We start from the raw sequence: 19,932 nt of genomic DNA on the forward strand, positions 1-19,932 counted from the left end.
AAATGTGTATAAGGCTGGCTATATGCTGGCTATATGCAGTAATTTTAAAGCTGCATAATTGTGTTTAAGACAGTAAATGGGCTGATTATTATGAAAGGGATTTAACACGGCTCAAATTCCATCAACAAATTCATACAATCATACATATAAATGCAATCCACGCCTCAAGGTATAGTACAATTCAATACAATTAACGAAATTTGAAAAATAAATTTCTAGATTATGGTACATTAAAACTTTGATTACACTTGAAGTCTCAACGAGTTTCATTACAAATATAATTCACGACAGCGGCGGATGGAGGTGGGGTCGAGTGGGGTAGGCCGACCCCACCGCCATCCCTGATGAACTGCAGGAATACTCCTCCCAACGGCCCCCGACCCCACGGCGTTCGGAACTCTGCCCTATGATTCATCTTCAAGCTGCACGCAGCTTTTGCACCTCCATTGTTATTTCCTCTACTGCTAAATCTTTTATGCGTGCGCTTAGGTTTGGGTCTTTTCATTTATTTTAATTAAAACATGCCGGGAATACTTTCTTCATAAATAATTTATCTCTATTATAATGGTTAATACTTTCTTTACAAATTACAACTAAGGTTGCTCGGTATCTAAATTAATTTTAATTCAAATGAAGGGTTTGAGGCGTAGAGCATAGGCTGTGCAAAAAAAGATTCGGTGCATTATATTATAGGAGTATAGTTTATTGAACATCTTGTAGTCATGTTTTATTAATTAATTTATTTTATTATCGTAGTAACCGATAAATTTTAACCTAATTTTAATAGATATTCCTTCCGTTCGATAAAAATATGAATATTTGGAATGAAACGGAAATTAATGTACAATTGTTAAAATAAGAGAGAAATGGAAAGAAAAAGTAATTATAGTATTGTTAGTGGAGAATGTGGCTCTTCTACTAGAAAAGGAAGTTACCAAATACTATAAAAGGAGATAATTTTATGTGACATTCCAAAATAAAAATGTATTTATTTTTATCGGGCGGAGGGAGTAATATCTATCTTTTACTTTTAATTATTGATTTTAGTTACCTTCTATTTTAGATTAATAGATACTTCATTCGTCCCACAATAAAAATCATATTTTATCATTTCGGTACGTCCTACAATAAGAGCCACATTTCACTTTTATCATAAATGGTAAATAGGTCTCACATTTCAATAACTCACTTCACTCACATTTTATTATAAAAAATCAATATAAAAAAGTGGGCATCATGTTCCACTCACTTTTCCTGCCCACTATTATTTACATTTCTTAAAACTCGTGTCTACATCAAATGTGACTCATATTATGGGACGGATAGAGTATTCATTTTTGAAAATATCTCGAGTTTCCATCAACTCTTCTAATACTAATGGCGAACAAAAACAACAGCAACTAGAAGATATTTTCGCAACTAATTTTGACAGTTTCAAAATATTGTAGAAGTACATATAAAATAGAGATATTTCATTTATAATGTATCTTTATAAGTATATATGTTAGTATATTTTATTATTTCTTTCGACCCCATGGCATTTTATTCCTGAATCCGCCATTGATTCACGATGATTGCATTCAATATTAATTTTTTGTGTGTGTGAGTTATTGAGAGAGTTAAATTCCCCACAGCCCTTTCTTCTTTTTCTCTAAATTTTTAGAGTTCTTTAACCTTATAAAAAGCAGGGAAAATCTGGTTTCTAGGTGAATTTGCCACTAAAATAACGAAAATGTACTCATTTTCTTATCTATTCCATATATGGGAAAAACGCCAATGAAACTGGCGTGTCTATAAGTAAAAACGCCAATGAAACTGGCGTGTCTATAAGTAAAGACGCCAACAGAGTTGGCGTTTTACAATGCCGTCGTATTTTACTCGTATTTTCTCCAAATACAGTTAAGTTATAACACGCCAACAAAGTTGGCGTGTTTAATAGTTATACACGCCTATGGAATTGGCGTGTTTAAGTTAAAAAACGCCTATGGAATTGGCGTGTTTAATATAAACACGCCAACCTGGTTAGCGTGTTTCTGTTGAACCATATTTCCCCAGATCTCTCCCAAAATCGCAAACCCTAAACACTTTCCCTCCCCAAAATGCGAAAACCCTTCCCAAGAAGGAAAAAAACGAAAACCCTTCCCTTGCTCGGGTCGACCCAGTGGTGGATTTAAGCGTGCAGATTTCGATTTTTGCTCATTCTTCCAAACATTAGTCCTCCCAATCGGTTAGTATATCTAATTTTTTACTCATTCTTCCAAACATTAGTCTACCAATATTTGATGGATTGTTATGATAGTATATATTGTAGTAATCTGTCGTAGAAACAATTGGCCAAAATTACTCCAATTCATAATAAAAACGCCAACCATGTTGGCGGCTTCCTGAAACGCCAATCAGATCTGCGAGTCATTACAGAACGTAGCAATCTGTCGTAGAAACAATTGGCCAAAATTACTCCAATTCATAATAAAAACGCCAACCATGTTGGCGGCTTCCTGAAACGCTAATCAGATCTGCGAGTCATTACAGAACGTAGCAATCTGTTGTAGAAAAAATTGGCCAAAATTACTCCAACTATAAGACGCCAATTGGACCGGCGTCTTTTATAAAGACGCCAAACACGTTGGCGTCTGTAATAAAAACGCCACCTAGATTGGCGTCTTTCATAAAAAACGCCAACCGTGTTGGCGGGTTTCCTGAAATGCCAAATAGATCGGCGAGTCATTACAGAACGTAGCAATCCGTCGTAGAAAAAATTGGCCAAAATTACTCCAACTATAAGACGCCAATTGGACCGGCGTCTTTTATAAACACGCCAAACACGTTGGCGTCTGTAATAAAAACGCCACCTAGATTGGCGTCTTTCATAAAAAACGCCAATCGTGTTGGCGGGTTTCCTGAAATGCCAATCAGATCGGCGAGTCATTACAGAACGTAGCAATCTGTCGTAGAAAAAATTGGCCAAAATTACTCCAACTATAAGACGCCAACTGGACCGGCATCTTTTATAAAGACGCCAAACACGTTGGCGTCTGTAATAAAAACGCCACCTAGATTGGCGTCTTTCATAAAAAAGCCAATCACTGTGGCGAGTATATTACAGAATGTTACTCTCCCTCGCGCAAAAAATGGCCGAAATTACCAAACTCAAAAACGCCAATGAAACTGGCGTTTTTGGCACACACTATATCTCGCCAACGAAACTGGCATCTTTGGTCAGACTGCTTGCATGAAATTGCAAGCTTCCTTTTTTTCTTCCATATAAATAAGTATAACAAGAGGATGTATCAAATTATCAATATAACTAAGTATAAAAAAAGGATGTATCAAATTACCAATATAATTTGAGTTCAACTCAAATAAAAAACACCAATATCAATTGCATCATCAAATACAAATAGTTGGGGTTTAGTTTAATCGTCTCGTCGTTTCCGCATAAACAGGCCCCATATCCCCTTCCCAATTCTGGATGTAGATCTAGGGCTCCTAGAGGGAGGAGTATCCTGAACAACAGCGTTCTCTAAATCCACTCCAAAAAAATCATCTCGCACAGACGACCGCGGTGGAGAAGCGTGGGTATCACTGAGGCCAATATCTTCTCCTGTACCACCGGTGTAGCTGACAGAATGTCGAGCTCGAACTGCAGACCTAGGGGGAGGTGGATCCACAAAATCGTCATCGGAGTCATGTACTAACTGAGATGACGACTCTCCGCAGGCAGTTTTCTTCTTGGTTCGTCGTTTTCCTTTTTGCCTCACGGGGACGTCCATGTCCATTGCAGAGCGCTGTGAAGGATGGTAGTCCATCAGCTCAGCCTCACCGGATATCTGCAGTCCATCTTCAACCATCCTCGAAATGGTTTCCAAAGCCGGATGTTCTGACATATCTTGGCCACTTAGAAAGTGGCGTATGTTGTGAAGCGTCTCCACCTACAATTTTCAAAGTTAATTACATATCATAATATGAATTTAAATAATTAATATTTTTTACAATTTACCGTGAAATTATGAGAAGATGTCGTTTCGTGGAAGCCCTCTTCAGCATGCACGCCCGGTTTGGTTAAATACACCACAGTTATTTAGCGAAACCAATCCATATATTCGTCGTTTGCAACAGGCTGCATAGTGTACTCCACATCAGTCCACACCAAGTCGTGCCTATTGTCCCACTCCTGGATATGATGGGCGTGGTAATCAACCCAATTCCAGCCAAATTTTCCACGGCGATCCTATTTCGTAAAATCAGAACCGTGGAACAGGTTGAGGAGCGGGATATACGGTTGGACAATCCCAAATTGTCGCAACACTCGTTGTGGCAGGTGTGGCTCAACCAGATTCCAGCATATAAGAGTTGTTATCGACGTCCATATAGGACGACTGGCAACACAACATTCCGGCAAGGTCCGCTAGAGATAAGGCCTCCAAATAAACTACATGTGAAACAAATTTATTCAAAATAATTTCAATCAAAAACAACAAACAAAAAACATTTCATAGGTATATGAATTACCTGGTTGGCGTGCATCATGGAGAACTGATCTCAGAAATTTTCAATACAATGCCCGGGTGCTTTTACATATGACGCCGGACCATTCCATCTAAAAAAATGTAAATTTTGAGCGAATAACACGGAAATTAATGAACATTAAGCTTAAAAAATGAATTAGTGAACAACTTACGTGCTTGCACATGGTGCATATTCTATATGCACGGGATTTAGCATCCTTGGTCTAATATTTGGGATTCTCTCCCAAGCTCACAGCTGTAACAAAGTTAAAGCTCCCCCCGACATCGGTCCTCTTAGAAACGGCAGCTTCACACAAATTGTGGTAGCTATAGGTAGAACACCATTCTACATCCATGAAAAATTGCAGGTAGAAGAACGGAATTTTATTTCCGGAGGCGTTCGGGATCATCAGACCACCAAGTAAAAGCAGACAATAGGTACGAGCCCGCTGAGCATATATGTAGTGCTCGTGCTCATCATTAAGCTCAATCCTCAATTATTTGATAAGCTTGTCTGTTTCCAAACCATTTCTTTCAACTCGGATGAGTCTGGTATAAATCCTAGAAAATCCAAACACACGTTCTTCCAATATCCCACATCCTTCCGGGGGAGGTAACCAGTCACAGCATCTCCGTCGACTTTGAGGCCCCATAAGACCTCCACGCCTTCCAATGTCATAGTCGCTTCACCGACTGAAAAGTGAAACGTGTGAGTCTCTGGCCTCCAACGTTTAATCAATGCGGTGATGAGATGGTGGTCAATGTCCTTTGGTTTACCACACCTCAATATACCGTCGAACCCCATCTGGTCCACCTAATTCTGAATGTTGATATATTTTTGGTTCTTGGTTACTTAACAAAAAAAGGTTATTGAACAATGTGGCTTTTTAGAGCAACTCTGGAAAACCTATTTTTGGTATTGAAAACCTCTCTGTTTCAAAATCAATCTCAAACCGGACGATATTTGCATTTATCTATATAGTATGGGGGTATTCGGTTGGCAAGATTAAATCTCATGATTAAATATGTATCATGTTTGGTTCATAAGATTGAACCCTTCAACTTAATCCTAGACGGATAGTCTCATAATAATTAGTCATAGCCTCCCCCTCCAACTAAAATAATCCCACAACTTAATCCTAGATGGATAGTCTTATGATATTAGTCATGACAACCGAACGCCACCTATATATGCACAAACAAATCCTTTATTGCTGATAAGGAAAGAACACCATACCTTGATGACGATAATGTTGAAGGAAAAATCAATTTCTGAAGAAGAAACAACATAAAATGAAATTCTGAATGAGACTAAACTATGGAGAAGAAGGCGCTACGAAGTGATTTTTATAAATTTGGTTTAATTTGTTACATGGGCTTCATTTAATTATAATTAAATGGTTTATGGGCTTTATGGAGTATATGTTCAATATACGATTTTTATTAAATTATAGTTGTAATTAAAAAAGTATGATTGAAAAAGTATAAAGTATGTGACTATGGAATATTCTTTGGATTGGAGTTTGAGGTAGAGGTATAGATGATTGAAAGTAAAATTATCAGTTAATAAATTTCTTCATTAATAATTCATTATATTTTAAAACAGTAGTATGAGGCTACAGTTTTTGAACAGTGTTGTAGGCCTTGCTAATTACTCCTATTAGTTCAACGTTATCTTCTTATACAAAAGATTAGCAGTTACTATATGAAATCTCTTACTTGAGCCGCACAATTTTACATAAGCACGATTTTTACCAAATTCATTATTAGAATTGGGCGAGGGTGGTAAATGTCTACTCAATTTATATACCGCTCCCTCCGTCCCTCCGTCCCAAGGAAGATGACCCATTCCTTGAGCGGTACGAGATTTTATGCAACTTTATTTCCTGTGTTGATTGGAGATAGTAAAGTAAGAGAGAGAATAAAATATAGATAAAGATGTTTCCATTTTAAGTAATGAGTCATCTTGGTTGGGACAAATTAAAAAGAAAAGTGGGTCATTTTCAATGGGATGTAGGGAGTAGTATTAATTAGACCTACTTTGATGTCATATTTAAATTTGACACCCCCTTTACAAATTTTACAAATTATTCAATTTATATACTCTCTTCGGGACTCCGTCCTATGCTATTTACACTTTTTTTAATCCTATATTTAAGATTGATTTTTTATTATAATTAAATTAGTAATGTACTTATGTAAGTATAGTGAGAAATCACTTGAGTGAACATTTAATTAACTTTAGTATATTAATTATATACCATAATTCCTATTCCTTTAGGTTTCTGTGACTAGTGGCGAAGAAGGAAATTCTGTTTCCTAAGGTTATCCATAACTCATACCTCAACTTATATCGCTTCGGCTGCTATATACATAATTATTCCTTTCAATTTTTATGACTAGTGGCGATGCCAAAGTTATAATATTGAGATACCCAAATTACAATGAATAATTGTGTAGAGTATTTTTGTATCGTTATTGTCAAACTATGACATAAGCAAAGAGGTTACAAGAAATATGGATAATGAGAAATAAATAATGATGCCCCCACCGAGAAGGTAACATTGCTGCCGACTACTTATCACACTATGCATACACGTTTTATCGGGACGTCCATATTTTAGATACCTCTCCATCGGGCACTAGTATCCGGCTCCTGCATGACAGACTTAGTGTCTCATTATCGGTAATTTTATTTTTTGAGACTTCCGGGTTACTCCCGCTTTTTACTACCCAAAAAATAATGATGCCCCCACCGCACCCCATCCTGTCCCTGCAACCCGGAGTGTCGCGGAACGCACCCCTCCAAGCTGTCCGATACACCTTTGTGACCTCAATTGTGGATGCACTTAGATGTGGTCATGGTGTAGACATACAAGATACAAAGCATTAATAAACTCAATTAATTCATTATCCATGCACTTAATATAACTAATTTCTTAAAAGTTTTCAAAGCTTTGTGTGTGTACACCGATCGCGCACATTTATGAGAGTATTCGTCTTTTCCTAAATGCAATTTTCATTTTCTGATTAGGATTATAATGCTCAATGCCAAATCTAGAAATTAAATATTGTGAGATTGGACAAGATAATAAATATAATAATATTTATATATATATATATAGGGGAGCGTTATTCTCCTTTTCACATCTTAGATCCTTTTTCCTTCTTAATATTACGCGTTAGATCTAAGGCATCAACGGATCAGATTGATTCTATAAAACTGGTTCCGTGTTGCATTATAGAAGGTGGTTGTATGCATTACAGGGTTATTATTGACATTTGACGAAAAAGTAACTGCCACATGGTCACGAGTAATGCATATAATTGACTATATAATGCACAATATGTGAACTGCAATGCATACGAATAAGATGTACCATGTTATGATGTTTGGACACGCGTTTCTTGTTTCCCCTAAGGGTTTAATAAGCTTAGGGGCTAGGGTATAGTACGTAGACACGTATGTAATCTTCACATGGTAACGAGTAATGGATATAATTGACTATATAATGCACAATTTGTGAACTGCAATGCATACGAACAAGATGTGCTGTGTTATGATGTTTGACACACGTTTCTTGTTTCCCCTAAGGGTTTAATAAGCTTAGGGGCTAGGGTATAGTACGTACGCATTAATAACAAATTATAAAACGATACGAATAATTCACCAAATTGTCACGAGTAATGGATGTTATTAACTATATAATGCACAATATGTGAACTGCAATGCATATGAATAAGATGTACCATGTTATGATGTTTGACACACGTTTCTTGTTTCCCTAAGGGTTTAATAAGCTTATGGGCTAGGGTATAGTACGTAGACATTACTAACAAATTGTTGTTATTGGAATATACGTATGTGCATTATTTAGTTTAGGTAGTGCATTATGTAGCTGTTAATTGTCATTATCTCAGTATATTATGCATTATTAGAGGTATTGTGTATATGGGTTAATCAACGGATTGAAGATTACATACGTGCATTTAGTAATGTCTACGTACTATACCCTAGCCCCTAAGCTTATTAAACCCTTAGGGGAAACAAGAAACGTGTGTCAAACATCATAACATGGTACATCTTATTCGTATGCATTGTAGTTCACATATTGTGCATTATATAGTTAATAACATCCATTACTCGTGACAATTTGGTGAATTATTCGTATCGTTTTATAATTTGTTATTAATGCGTACGTACTATACCCTAGCCCCTAAGCTTATTAAACCCTTAGGGGAAACAAGAAACGTGTGTCAAACATAATAACACAGCACATCTTGTTCGTATGCATTGCAGTTCACAAATTGTGCATTATATAGTCAATTATATGCATTACTCGTTACCATGTGAAGATTACATACATGTCTACGTACTATACCCTAGCCCCTAAGCTTATTAAACCCTTAGGGGAAACAAGAAACGTGTGTCAAACATCATAACACAACACATCTTGTTCGTATGCATTGCAGTTCACATATTGTGCATTATATAGACAATTATATGCATTACTCGTGACCATGTGGTGCATTATTCGTAGCGGTTTCCAGCCATTATTAGATTACTATTGTACCCTCATAATGCACAAAATAGGACAAATAATGCAACACGGGATTAATTACCCAATGTTGATCTGGACCGTCCATTTCTCTAATCTAATGGCTGATATTAAGAAGGAAAAATGAGGAAATATAGGAAAAGGAAATGAATACATCCCTATATATATATATATATATATATATATATATATATATATATATATAGGATTGTATTCAAATCATTTTCTCCTTATTAATCCAATCTCCTTCTTAATCACATCCGTGGATTTATAGTGATCTAATGGTTTAAATCTTTGGCTGATATTATTTAATTTTCTTAATTTTTAACGTGTAAAGGGCATAATAGAGATTAACAATTGGAGTTAGTTATGGAATGCTCCATGATTTCAGCCGTGGAGGATTTGTGCAGTTTCTCCAAATATTTTCTGCAGATTCTGCTGAATTCTTTCTCCATTAGTCCGGGTTTAATTTTGCTTGAATCACACATCATCTTCCCATTTCATTCGCGATTCTCCGTGTCCACGTTTCCTGCTCGCTTCTGGGGTAGGTTTCCCTATCTCTCGCTGCTGTGGACGTTGCGTTTTTGTCTTTGATTTAATCGATATTAATATGATTTTCAATTGCAAAAAGTTGTTCACCAGTAGTCTCTCGACTATGTTAATTATGTATATTTATGTTTGTAAATCATCTTCATCTGATCAGTCGCAGGGGATTAGAAGCTGACAAAAATATTCTCTTGTCTCCTCGACGAACAGGTCTGTCTGATGACTAAGTACTCTACCCGCTGTTTATTGTTTTCGCCCATGGTTATTGATTTCGATGTTTTCATTTTTTTTTGTGGAAAATAAGTCGCATTACCAAATATGTGTAGTTCATGAAATTCGAGACCTTCGCTGCCTTCGGAACTGTGCTCTCTTGCAAGATCGCAGTCGATCACAACGAGAACTCGAGGGGCTATGGCTTCGTGCAGTTCGACAAGGAGGAAGCCGCACAAAACGTACTCATAATGTTCATATTGTATATTATAATGCGTAGTTTAGTTTCTGTAATGGATTATTTGTGATATGTAATGAACATTTATACAGCGCGTTTAATTTAATTTGTGTCGTGTTTCGATGTTTGGAGCACGTTTCTTGTTTTCCCTAAGGGTTTAACAAGCCTAGGGGCTAGGGTGTAGTATGTTCTAAGTCTAAAAAACGTTGTCCAAATACAAGAGCTGCAGTAATTCGTCTGGGGTTGCACATAATGTACATTTTGTGTAGTATAATGCGTAGTTTATATTTTGTAATGCATTCTTTGTGATATGTAATGAACATTTATCCTGACCCGTTTAATTTAAGTTGTGCCGTGTGTCGTTGTTTGGTGAACGTTTCTTGTTTTCCCTAAGGGTTTGACAAGCCTAGGGGCTAGGGTGTAGTATGTTCTAAGTCTAAAAAACGTTGTCCAAATACACGAGCTGTAGTAATTCATCTGGGTTTCCACATGCATAACGCGTAGGTATATTTTAAAACAGATATACATAATGTACATATTGTGTAGTATAATGCGTAGTTTAGTTTCTGTAATGAATTATTTGTGCTATGTAATGAACATTTATCCTGCCCCGTTTAATTTAGGTTGTGCCGTGTTTTGATGTTTAACGCACGTTTCTTGTTTTCCCTAAGGGTTTAACAAGCCTAGGGGCTAGTATGTTCTAAGTCTAAAAAACGTTGTCCAAATACACGAGCTGCAGTAATTCGTCTCGGGTTGCACATGGATAGCGCGTAGGTATTTTTTAAAACAGATACACATACTGTACATATTATGTAGTGTAATGCGTTATATAAGTTTCTGTAATGCATTATTTGTGAAATATAATGAACATTTATCATGACTCATTTCATTTAGGTTGTACCGTGTTTCGATGTTTGACACATGTTTCTTGTTTTCCCTAAGGGTTTAACAAGCCTAGGGGCTAGGGTCTAGTACGTACAACAGCAACCACGTGATACCTAAAACATTATAAATAATGCATTCAAATAGCCAAATAATATACAAAATCAGTCAAGTAATTAACATACAAATATTGCATTCATTCTTAGACTCATGTACAACATCAGTCTAATGATGCATAATACAGGATAACTAATGCATAGAAATAGCTAAATAATGTACAAATAATGATTCACTCCTTGCAATTCCTACTGGCAGTATATCATCGACCGCCTCGTTGATGTCCAATTTTAGCTGCTTTGATGCTGTACAACATACAGAATAATAACATACAATTAGTTACATAATGTACAGACTGAATAAAATAATGTGGACAGTTATACTGCATTCACTTATACACCCTTGCACATAAGCATCAAAATAATGCCTAAAAACTGATACATAATGCATTTTAATAATCAAATAATGTTCAGAATAAATCAACAAATGCACCATGAATATTGCAATCATCCATTGTCACATGTCCAACTACAGTCACATAAAACATAAACCATGATAAATACTACACTAAAATAACTAAATAATGTACAGATCCGGTCAAGTAATAAACATACAAATATTCCATTCACTCTTTGACACATATACAACAACAGTCACATGATGCATAAAACAGGATAAATAATGCATTCAAATAGCCAATTAATGAACAAAATCGCTCAAGTAATGAATATATAAAAATATTCCATTCACTCTTATACTCATGTACAACAGCGGTCAAATGATGCATAAAACATGATAAATAATATATAGTAATAGCTACATAATGTACAGATTCAGGCTAGTTATGAACATAAAAATATTTCATTCATTCTTTAACCCATGTACAATAACAAGCACTGGATGCATGAAACAGGTATATAATGCATAGAAATAGTTAAATAATGTACAGATTCATTAACACAATTCACATATAAATATTGCCTTCGCTCTTCGAAGGCTTTACAAAAGCATTCACATTATGTATAAAACATGGTAAATAATGCATTCAAACAAGCGAATAATGCACTGAGTAAATCAAGTAATAAACATACAAATATTCCATTTACTCTTTGACCATATACAACAGTCACATGATGCATGATACATGATATATAATGCATAAAAATAGTTACATAATGTACAGATCCATTCAAGTAATGGCCACACAAACATTGCATTCAAGTAATGACCACACAAACATTAAAACATCTTCTATGTTCATCCTCAACTACTTTGTCCCTGTCCAGCAGCACCAACATGCATCAAGAAATGTGCAATATAAGGAATACCAAATAGATATATATTGTAGAAATAAATGTACCAAATGAACATTAAAATTACAACCAAAAAATTTCCACTGCCCAGCAACATATATAATGTACTCATTTAGGTAAATACTGCAGTGACATATAGTTATATTAAAAAGAATGTAACAATTACTTCCTTTACTCTTTGACTATACAAAACAACAAAAAGGAGAAAATTGAACAAAAATGAGGAATTCATATCAGTATACTAAACCTGCTTGAGCTCAGGTTTCGCTAAACCTAACATGGCAAAGAAACTCGTCGCGTCATTTCCAGTTAACCGGCCATCTCGATCTGTAAACACAAATGATAACTGAACTAAACGGCTAATATTCCATAGACGGAAACATTTCAACTTGGAAATAAAAACAAAATTTGAAAAAAAAGGAAAGAGGCAGCAACCTGTATCTGCAAAGTTGAACCAAGTTTGATACATTTTGTGTTGCTCTTTGGAATACAAGTTTATGCCTGAATCGATTTCCATTTCTCGGCGAGAATTTGAATTGATTCTGTATGCAGTGCGCTGGTGATAATATTGTTCAAACCAGGAAGGGTTATTGGAAATCAAGGCAAACCCCGGTGAATTTCCGAGAAAACGGCTTGATTTTGAGTGGCTGCGGCTAGGATTTTTACAGGAATTGGGAAGACGCGTCGAGAGAGAGAATCGGGAGAGATATTGTGAGTAAATTTCACACAATACGTTTTCATCAGTTTTGAGTACATAAAATGACTACTTCACCCTCATGATGCACGAAATTGGTCAAATAATGAAGTGCGGGATCATAAATATGATTTTAATCAAGAACGTCCATCCTCCTGATCCAACGATCCAGATTGCGAAGAAACTTAAATCTAAGGGGAGAAAAGGAGTTTAAATCCAAAGCAAACTCTAAATATTGTACAAACTCCAAACTATGATCTGGACCATTAGAAAATGTCAACAGGTGACAAAACAATATCAACAAAATTGTCAACACAGTGTCAATGGTTGATGTTGTTTTCACTTTGTGTTGACATCATTTCAACATTGTATTGATACTATGTTGACATCAAAATCTTGAAATTTTACACTGTATTAACATTGTGTTTGAGGAGTTTGTACAATATAATAAGTTTGCATTTTATCACTACCTATTTAAATATATTAATAAAAATACATTAGAAATGAAATATCTCTATTTTATATTAAAAGTGGTTGTTAACCTCTACGAGTATTTATATATTGAAGTCGTCAAAACTATTTCATTAGGAATAGTTGTTGCATATCTTCTTGTAATCGTTGTTGTTGTTGTTGTTCTTGTTCTTGTTCTTGTTCTTGTTCTTGTTCTTGTTCACATTAGCACTAGAACAATTGACCGAAACATGAGATCTTTACAAAAATTATTCATCCATGAACCAAACTGGAAGGTGAAAATCAACAATCGAAAGTAACGATAATTATTATATCTATTAAAATTAGGTAATTTTTTTTGTCAATTACTAAAAAAAAAAAATAATAATTAAATATGATTAAAAGATGTTCAATAAACTACAATATATAATATTATTCACCGATTTTTTTTGTGCACAACCTCTGCTCTACAACTCAAAACTCCTTGTAAATGGGTATACCAAACAATACATAGAATTAATAATACTATTATCCTGGTGAAACATAGCCTATCAAAAGAGACCTAATTATATTAATAATAGGTACCATACTTCTCCGGCTGCCTTCTCTAGCTCCATCTCGCCCTCGATTGTTGCATGGTCTCGCTAACACAACTGATCGATTGCTACGTGGCCTCTCGATTCTTAGGAGCCTTTGAAATTACATTTTTGTTCGAATTTGTTGTGGGAGAATGCTTAGAGCATCTGCAACGGTGGACGGATGGCGTCCGTCCGTCCGTGCCAGCGGCACGGAAGACGTCGTCCGCCGCTACGCTCGCGCCGCTGGCACGGCACTGCTCGCTGCATCGAGCACGTCTGTGACAGCGAGCAGACGACGTGGCAGTGTGTGATTGGCCAACGGCATATCCGTTGGAAATTTTTTTTATTTTTAAAAAATCGAAAATAATACCAAAAAATTAAAAAAATATTTTCCCAATCCCAAAAAAATGCCCGTTTTCTGTATTTTTTTTTATTTTTTATATTTTTTTCCCCAAAATCATCTATAAATACACACATTCATCATCCATTTTTCACATCAAATCATCTCTCATTAATATTTTTCATACAACTTATCTACACTTTCATCTCTCACTCAAAACCTCAAATGGATTTCACCCATCTCATTGCGGAAGCCGAGCGCGAAGAACAAGAATACTACGAACAACATCGCCCGCTTATGAAGCATATGTCGCAGCGAATACCCCCGCCCCCCCTCCTCAACCAACTAGGTCAACTCGCCGCTACATCCATCGTGACCGGGAGGGAGCCCACGAAAGGCTCGTTGCCGACTATTTTGCCGACCCGCCGCGGTTTTCGGCAGATTACTTCAGGCGTAGTTTTTGCATGTCAAAGCACTTGTTTATGCGTATTGTCAACACATTGTCCGCTCGTGTTGAATTCTTCCAAACAGGTCCAGATGCAGCCGGTCGGCAAAGTATCTCGGCGTTGCAGAAGTGTATGTGTGCCATCTGACAACTCGCTACTGGGCAGAAGGCCGACCTCTTCGACGAGTATTTGCATGTCGGTGAGTCCACTGGAATCTTTCGTTTTAAAAATTTTTGCGAGGGCGTTTGTGCAGCTTTCGGTGATGAATTCCTTCGGGCACCCACCACCGATGATTGTCAACGGTTGCTTCGTCTTCACGAATCAGTCCATGGCTTTCCCGGAAGCATTGACTGCATTCATTGGAGGTGAAAGAATTGTCCGACTGCTTGGAGGGGGCGGCCACAAAGGCGGCGGCCCAACACTTATCCTTGAAGCGGTCGCCGACTACCGCCTATGGATTTGGCATGCATATTTCGGCGTTGCCGGATCCAACAACGATTTGAACGTGCTCTATTCTTCACCCCTCTTCAATGATGTGTTGAATGGTGTAGCACCGACGATCGACTTCACCGTCAACAGAAATACATACCACATGGGTTACTATCTCGCCGATTGTATCTACCAGAGGTGGTCGACTTTCGTGAAGAAGCTCAACAGCCTGCAAGACCCGAGATGGGTTCTTTTTGCGCAACGTTAAGAGTCCGCGCGGGAAGACGTCGAAAGAGCATTTGGGGTCCTTCAAGCCCGATTCAACATTGTGAAGGCTCCGGCTCGGCTGTGGTACTTGAACAATATCACCGACATCATGTACATGTGTATTATCTTACACAACATGATTATAGCCGACGAAGGACCGAGGGCAGCTAGCTTCTACGACGAGGATGAAGCCGGAAGCTCAAGCGCGAGGTCTCCCCCACGCCAAGGTGTGCATACGACGGTGGGTGAGAGGATCGAAACAAGGCACACAATGCGCGATACTCGAACCCATGTTGAGCTATAAGAAGACCTAATCAAACACATGTGGGCGAAATTCGGCAACGCGTAGTGTTTTTTTAATTTTACGAATTTAATTATGTAATTTTTATTTTTTAGGATTTTAATTATGTAATTTTTAATTTTTAGGATTTTAATTATGTCTTTTTTATTTTATTTGTAATTTGTAATATTATTTCGGTTTTTTAATGAATTTTAATATTATGGAAATGTTTTTATTTAAATTGAATTGTGTTCGTCCTTGCGGAAGAGCACAACTGTTGGTGTTGTGCTCTTGCTTAAGAGCAGACAGAATAAGTGGGGTCGGGCCCACAACCGTGCTCGTTGGTAAAAGCACGGTTGTGGGTGCTCTTAAAGATTTTGGCTCTTTTTATAAAGGCTAAAGCTTGGAGGATAAGCTATTTTTTCCACGGTAGGTAATACACATTAGATACAACCCTTTCTTTTCACCCCCACTTACAGTATGTGAGAAAAGAAAATTGTGGCTTTATGGATGGAATGCACACTCTATCTCTGATTTTCTTTTTAGGGCATCCGCAGTGGTGCGGATGTCCCGGCGGAATTCCCAGCGAAATTCCCAAAAACACCTCCTGCCACGTCATAAGGACTTCCCACTGCACTGCCACGTCATACGAACTTCCCATTGGACAGTGGCGGAATTCCCCTGCGAAATTCCCGACGGAATTCCCACATTAAAATAAATCACAAATTCACAAATTAAACAATTTCCGGAAGTAAACAATTTACGTAATTAAAATTTCGACGAAAATAAGGAAAAAATTCCATTAAAATAAGAAAAGTACATTTCACTAAATAAAAAAAATACATTTCAATATTTAAAAACTACATCAACGACGACCCCTACGCTGCCATACTTCTTCAATAATATCGTTCTGGAGTCGAACGTGGGTTTGTTTTTGGCGCATGTCGGCAAATGCACGGACTCGATCGACGTCGTCATGGGGAATCCCCATGCGTACATTGCTAGTGGCCACGCCGTGGCTTGGACCCGCAGCATTAGCATCATCATTGGCCCAATTGGTCATTGCTGGACCTTCATCTTCGACGATCATGTTGTGCATGATAATACATGCGTACATGATGTCGGCGATGCTGTCAACGTACCACAACCGTGATGGACCCTTCACTGCCGCCCATTGAGCCTGGACCATACCAAATGCCCGCTCCACATCCTTGCGCGCTGCCTCCTAACGTTGCGAAAAAGTATACCTTCTTCGCATCCGTTGGACATCTGATGGTCTTCACAAAGACGGGCCACATCGGGTATATCCTATCCGCCAAATAATAGCCCATGTTGTGCTGGTTGCCGTTGGCGACGAAGTTGACGGCCGGACCGACACCCATGCACTGGTCGTTGAAAAGGGGCGACGACTGGAGGACGTTGATGTCGTTGTTTGACCCGGCTACTCCAAAATAGGCATGCCATATCCACAACCGGTAGTCAGCTACCGCTTCAAGGATCATCATGAGATTCTTGGCCTTGAAACCGGTAGTGTACATCCCTTTCCATGCAGCGGGGCAGTTCTTCCATTCCCAATGCATACAATCTATGCTGCCCAGCATCCCCGGGAAGCCGTGCTGAGCCCCGTGCATATCCAGCAGAGCCTGACAATCTTCGGGGGTAGGCTTCTGAAGATACCTATCCCCGAATATCTCCCTAACGCCCTGACAAAAATACTTCAGGCAGTCGCGGGCTGTCGACTCGCCGATGTGGAGGTACTCGTCGAACATGTCCGCCGCACCTCCGTACGCCAACTACCTGAGTGCGGCAGTGCACTTCTGAATCGGTGTGTGGCCGGGTTTACCCGCTGCATCCTCCCGCACCCTGAAATACCGTATCGACGCTCCAAAGCGCCAACGATAGGCATAAACAGCGGCCGCTGCATCCTAAACCGTCGCCGGAATAGGGTCTCCCCAAACCGTGGCTCCGGCGTAAAGTAGTCCTCGTACAACCGACGGTGAGCAGCAAGGTGGTCGCGGGGTACTATAGTGCGACGGTGGATGGGTCGAGGCACCGCCGGCGCCAAGGCCTCTTGTTCCTCCCTCGCCGCGGCCTCCCGCACACGTGCCCAAATCGGAGCCATTACGTCTTCATGATGGCCACTACCACTACCACTACCACTACCACTACCACTACCAGCCATTATTATTATATAAAAGAAATTTAGAGAGAGAGAGAAGCTTGTTAAAACAAGTTGTGCGAAATGAAACGAAGTTCAACGAGCAGTATATATAGACATTACAAAAATAAAATAAAAATAAAGCGGAATTCCGCGGGAGTCGACGCAATGACGGACGTCCCCGCGGAATTCCGCTTAACGCCGCGGACCTGCGACGTCCTCAGCCCAATTCCGTATCCGTGGGTAGCACGCCTAATGGCGGACGTCCGCGACGGAATTCCGGAACGTCCGTGGGAATTCCACGCGGAAGTCCGCCATTGCGGATGCTCTTAGAGCACATGGCTCAAGAATGAGATGATATTACATCTAATTGCCTGATTCAGATTTCACAATTCGAGATGTAGGGAAGCTCTTTCTCCAAATTATTGGATGCCTAATCTTTTCTATTTTTTTTATTTGTGTATTTGATCACTTGGCATCTGTAACATACTTTGCATCACTTTCTATAAATTGATTTGCAGCTTTATGTATTCCATTGGTTGACATCCATTTATCATCATCATTCACATTTTTTATGAGCTATATATGTAAATGTAGTTTCTTTAAAATAATTCTATTGACTAATGGTTTAAGAAATATAAATGCAATTTTGAAAATACAATTAAAAAAATCATTATAAATTTCTTGCTAATCTATAATTTATAATTTATAATATATCTATCTATGATCTATAATTTATAATCTATGAACATATAAAGCAACAGTTATTTCCGGGGAATGATGCTACACATTGAATAAATCATAATTTTCTTCTACAAACGGCTGGCTTAAAGACATCTGTGTGAATGATGCTCTTCTTTTCGATCCTATGAATGATGCCAAGAAGCTCTCTGTGAGAACAAACTACCTGGAAAACTGAAGAATATAAATTGTTAATATAGGATATAATATCATTCTTATGCTGTAGGTAGGATGAAATATGTAAGTAGAGTAATACATAGGAAACAAAAAGTAAAAGCAAAAGAATGAATAAATTAACTAATAAAATAATCAAACAAAATAAAAATAGAAGAAATTTAGATAATGAGATTTAAGTAAACAAACCAGTTCATATTGCTTTTCCTGTCATTCGTATCATTTAACCTACAATACCTGCAAAAGTATAAAAATGATTAGTTTTACAATCATAAATCGGAAGCAAAAGTAGATAGTAGAAGATTCATGATTGCAAAACCAGTTTACAGAGCTTTTCATTTCTCATGGCGATCAATTCCACTGCAAAATAATCAAACATAAATACGATCAGTACTCAGTAGATCTACCATAAACAAAAAGACATTTAGAGAGAAGAAAGTTGACGCTAACCTCTTTAGGTGATGAATTCACCTCCAATATATGCCCAAAAAAGTACAGTAGATCAACAATAGAAATAAAGATGGTTTGGAAAGAAGAAAATTAACGCTAACCTCTTATTATGCCGATAAATTCACTTGCAATATCTACAAAAATAAAATCGTTCATTAGCTCAACAATAAAAAGAAAGGAGATTTAGGCCATCCACAGTAGGAATAGTCCAGCAATAGCCCAGCCATAGCCTAGCCACTGCCACATCATCAGCACTAACAATCCTCCTGCCACATCATCAAAACAAGCAAATAGCCCAGCAATAACCCAGCCATTGCCTAGCCATATACTATCCACATCACTATTAACTAATATGTACAAAATGAAATAAATAACAATCACACAATATACGGAATTAAATTTACGACACAAAAACGAGAAAATTCACTAATATTAATAAAATTTAATAAGTACATTAATTTAAAAAAATTACATAATTAAAAAAAACTAACGTCGTGTAGTCCTCTGCGCCCATAACTCTTCAATTAAATCCTTTTGGAGTCGAATATGAGCCTCCGTTTGGCGCATGTCGGCATGTGCTTGGAGGCGGCCGTCTTCATCGTGGGGTACCCC

This window comes from Salvia splendens, chromosome 19, assembly GCF_004379255.2.
Source record: "Salvia splendens isolate huo1 chromosome 19, SspV2, whole genome shotgun sequence".
In the NCBI taxonomy this organism is placed as follows: Eukaryota; Viridiplantae; Streptophyta; class Magnoliopsida; order Lamiales; family Lamiaceae; genus Salvia; species Salvia splendens.